Source organism: Perca flavescens, chromosome 13 (genome assembly GCF_004354835.1).
Source record: "Perca flavescens isolate YP-PL-M2 chromosome 13, PFLA_1.0, whole genome shotgun sequence".
NCBI lineage: Eukaryota > Metazoa > Chordata > Actinopteri > Perciformes > Percidae > Perca > Perca flavescens.
The window spans coordinates 32,418,194-32,423,193 of NC_041343.1; positions in this window are offsets into that span (position 1 = coordinate 32,418,194).

The window sequence follows — 5,000 nt, forward strand, 5'->3', positions numbered from 1 at the left end:
TTTATCAATGTTCCCTCCAGTTAGTTTCAAATAAACTGGTTTCAACAGACCAATAAATACAGTACAGGCCAAAGTTTGGACACACCTTCTCATTCGATGTGTTTCCTTTTTATTTTCATGACTATTTACATTGTAGATTCTCACTGAAGGCATCAAAACTATGATAAAACACATATGGAATTTGTACTTAACAAAAGTGTGTGAAATAACTGAAAACATGGGGGGTCCAGTGCTATCTGTCCCTAAAGAGAGAGTCAGTGTTACCTGTCTCTAAAGAGAGAGTCCAGTGCTACCTGTCCCTAAAAGAGTCCAGTGCTACCTCCCTAAGAGAGAGTCAGAGCTACCTGTCCAAAGAGGTCAGTGTTACCTGTCTCTAAAGAGAGAGTCCAGTGCTACCTGTCTCTAAGAGAGAGTCAGTGCTACCTGTCTCTAAAGAGAGTCCAGTGCTATCTGTCCCTAAAGAGAGGTCCAGTGTTATCTGTCCCAAAAGAGAGTCCAGTGTTACCTGTCTCTAAAGAGAGAGTCCAGTGCTACCTGTCTCTAAAGAGAGGTCAGTGCTATCTGTCCCTAAAGAGAGGTCCAGTGCTATCTGTCCCTAAAGAGAGAGTCCAGTGTTACCTGTCTCTAAAGAGAGGAGTGTGCTATCTGTCCCTAAAAGAGGTCCAGTGCTATCTGTCCCTAAAAGAGAGTCCAGTGTTACCTGTCTCTAAAAGAGAGTCCAGTGCTACCTGTCTCTAAAGGAGAGTCCAGTGCTACCTGTCCTAAAGAGAGGTCCAGTGCTACCTGTCCCTAAAGAGTCCAGTGCTACCTGTCCTAAGAGAGGTCAGTGCTACCTGTCCCTAAAGAGAGTCCAGTGCTACCTGTCCCTAAAGAGAGAGTCCAGAGCTACCTGTCCCTAAAAGAGAGTCAGTGTTACCTGTCTCTAAAGAGAGAGTCCAGTGCTACCTGTCTCTAAAGAGAGGTCAGTGCTATCTGTCCCTAAAGAGAGTCCAGTGCTACCTGTCTCTAAAGAGAGAGTCCAGTGCTACCTGTCTCTAAAAGAGAGTCAGAGAGTCCAGTGCTATCTGTCCCTAAAGAGAGAGTCCAGTGTTACCTGTCTCTAAAAGAGAGTCCAGTGCTACCTGTCTCTAAAGAGAGAGTCCAGTGCTACCTGTCCCTAAAGAGAGGTCCAGTGCTACCTGTCCCTAAAGAGAGAGTCAGTGCTACCTGTCCCTAAAAGAGAGTCCAGTGCTACCTGTCTCTAAAAGAGAGTCAGTGCTACCTGTCCCTAAAGAGAGAGTCCAGTGCTACCTGTCCCTAAAGAGAGTCCAGTGCTACCTGTCCCTAAAGAGAGAGTCCAGAGCTGGGGGGGGGGAGGGGAGAGAGAGAGACAGAGAAAGGAACTTTATTTTATCAATGTTCCCTCCGGTTGGTTTCAAAATAAACTTCGTTTCAACAGACCAATAAATACAGTACAGGCCAAAAGTTTGGACACCTTCTCATTCGATGTGTTTCCTTTTTTATTTTCATGACTATTTACATTGTAGATTCTCACTGAAGGCATCAAAACTATGAATGAACACATATGGAATTATGTACTTAACAAAAAGTGTGAAATAACTGAAAACATGAGAGAGTCCAGTGCTATCTGTCCCCAAAGAGAGAGTCCAGTGTTACCTGTCTCTAAAGAGAGAGTCCAGTGCTACCTGTCTCTAAAGAGAGTCCAGTGCTACCTGTCTCTAAAGAGAGAGTCCAGTGCTACCTGTCCCTAAAGAGAGAGTCCAGTGCTATCTGTCCCTAAAGAGAGTCCAGTGTTACCTGTCTCTAAAAGAGAGTCCAGTGCTACCTGTCTCTAAAGAGAGAGTCCAGTGCTACCTGTCTCTAAGAGAGGTCCAGTGCTACCTGTCCCTAAAAGAGAGTCCAGTGCTATCTGTCCCTAAAAGAGAGTCCAGTGCTATCTGTCCTAAAGAGAGAGTCCAGTGTTACCTGTCTCTAAAGAGAGTCCAGTGCTACCTGTCTCTAAAGAGAGAGTCCAGTGCTACCTGTCCCTAAAAGAGAGAGTCCAGTGTTACCTGTCTCTAAAGAGAGAGTCCAGTGCTACCTGTCTCAAAAGAGAGTCCAGTGCTACCTGTCCCTAAAGAGAGTCCAGTGCTACCTGTCCCTAAAGAGAGTCCAGTGTTACCTGTCTCTAAGAGAGTCCAGTGCTACCTGTCTCTAAAGAGAGTCCAGTGCTACCTGTCCCTAAAGAGAGAGTCCAGTGTTACCTGTCTCTAAAAGAGAGTCCAGTGCTACCTGTCTCTAAAGAGAGAGTCTATCTGTCCCTAAAGAGAGAGTCCAGTGCTACCTGTCCCTAAAGAGAGAGTCCAGTGTTACCTGTCCCTAAAGAGAGACCTGTCCAGTGCTACCTGTCTCTAAAGAGAGAGTCCAGTGCTACCTGTCTCTAAAAGAGAGTCAGAGACACCTGTCCCTAAAGAGAGAGTCCAGTGTTACCTGTCTCTAAAGAGAGAGTCCAGTGCTACCTGTCTCTAAAGAGAGGTCCAGTGCTAAAAAGAGAGTCCAGTGTTACCTGTCTCTAAAGAGAGGTCCAGTGCTACCTGTCTCTAAAGAGAGTCCAGTGCTACCAGTCCAGTGCTACCTGTCCCTAAAGAGAGAGTCCAGTGATACCTGTCCCTAAAGAGAGAGTGCTACCTGTCTCCAGTGCTACCTGTCCCTAAAGAGAGAGTCAGTGCTACCTGTCTCTAAAAGAGAGTCCAGTGCTACCTGTCTCTAAAAGAGAGAGTCCAGTGCTACCTGTCCCTAAAGAGAGAGTCCAGTGCTACCTGTCCTAAAAGAGAGTCCAGTGATACCTGTCCCTAAAGAGAGAGTCCAGTGCTACCTGTCTCTAAAGAGAGAGTCCAGTGCTACCTGTCCCTAAAGAGAGTCCAGTGCTACCTGTCCCTAAAGAGAGAGTCCAGTGCTACCTGTCTCTAAAGAGTCCAGTGCTACCTGTCCCTAAAGAGAGATTCCAGTGCTACCTGTCCTAAAGAGAGAGTCCAGTGCTACCTGTCCCTAAAGAGAGAGTCCAGTGCTACCTGTCCCTAAAGAGAGAGTCCAGTGCTACCTGTCTCTAAAGAGAGGTCAGTGCTACCTGTCCCTAAAGAGAGAGTCCAGTGATACCTGTCCCTAAAGAGGTCCAGTGCTACCTGTCCCTAAAGAGAGAATCAACCTGTCCCTAAGAGAGTCCAGTGCTACCTGTCCCTAAAAGAGAGTCCAGTGCTACCTGTCCCTAAAGAGAGTCCAGTGCTACCTGTCCCTAAAAGAGAGATTCCAGTGCTACCTGTCCCTAAAGAGAGTCCAGTGCTACCTGTCCCTAAAGAGAGTCCAGTGCTACCTGTCCCAAAAGAGAGTCCAGTGCTACCTGTCTCTAAAGAGAGTCCAGTGCTACCTGTCTCCTAAAGAGAGAGTCCAGTGCTACCTGTCCCTAAAGAGAGAGAGTCAGTGCTACCTGTCCCTAAAAAGAGAGTCCAGTGCTATCTGTCCCTAAAGAGAGAGTCCAGTGCTATCTGTCCCTAAAGAGAGAGTCCAGTGCTACCTGTCCCTAAAAGAGAGAGTCCAGTGCTACCTGTCCCAAAAGAGAGTCCAGTGCTACCTGTCCCTAAAGAGAGAGTCCAGTGCTACCTGTCCCTAAAAGAGAGTCCAGTGCTACCTGTCTCTAAAGAGAGAGTCCAGTGCTACCTGTACCTGTCTCTAAAGAGAGAGTCCAGTGCTACCTGTCCCTAAAGAGAGAGTCCAGTGCTACCTGTCTCTAAAGAGAGAGTCCAGTGCTACCTGTTATACCCAATTAAAATGTGGAGTAATCAGACATTAGCGTCATGGACTCATGGCAGTGTGCTACCCACCCGGCCCGTTAAGAGAGCTAAACAGCACATATCTGTTAATCAATGTGTGCAGAGAGAGAGAGAGAGAGAGAGAGAGAGAGAGAGAGAGAGAGAGAGAGAGATCTTGTCGGATCATTAAGGAATTTAACATTTCAGCAGAGGTGTTCATTTGCATACAGGTTTAGTGGCTTGACGGTTAACGGTGAAGTAGCTCGTTCTGCTAGCTCACAGCAAATGAAGGCACTGATGTACAGGTAACCCCAAACAGGGACACACATACTGTATATACAGATATGTCTCGCTTTATCACGCTCTGTCTACACATACTGTATATTAAGGCTGTGCAATTAATCGAAATTTAATCGCGATTATGATTTCGGCTCCCAATGATCACAAAAACAGAATAATCGAGAAAAAACAATTATTTATTTACTCGTTACGTTTTGCAAGAAAACTCTTATTTTCTGTTGTGTGTTCTGAATGAAAAAATAAAGTTTAAATAGGAAAAGTATTATGGCAAATTTCACAGTTGTATGTGTTTTTTACTGGTGATTTAACTTTTTCCACTATTTTTTAAAGTTCAATAATTGCAACATCTTTCCAGAAGTCAACGAGCAATTGTGTTAAATTATCGTGATTTCAATATTGACCGAAATAATCATGATTATATTTATAATCTATAAATATATATATATATAAATCCTAGTAATGAGTAACCAGCCCAGACGCCTGGCTTCTTCCTCCCTTTGAACTCTCCCCAGATAATCTCAACAACGTCTGGAACGGATCTCCGTAACTCATTAATAACATGGACAGTTAGTAGAGACAGTAGAGACAGGAAGGGCTCCTGGTCTCTACTCTGCACCTGAAGACCTTTGAGTCCCTGATAAGCTGACGGTAAGATAAGCTTTAGGGCCCTGACTATAACTGGCTAAGGTTTAGGGCCCTGACTATAACTGGGCTAAGGCTTAGGGCCCTGACTATAACTGGGCTAAGGTTTAGGGCCCTGACTATAACTGGCTAAGGTTTAGGGCCCTGACTATAACTGGGCTAAGGTTTAGGGTCCTGACTATAACTGGGCTAAGCTTTAGGGCCCTGACTATAACTGGGCTAAGGTTTAGGGCCCTGACTTTAACTGGGTTAAGGTTTTGGGCCCTGACTATA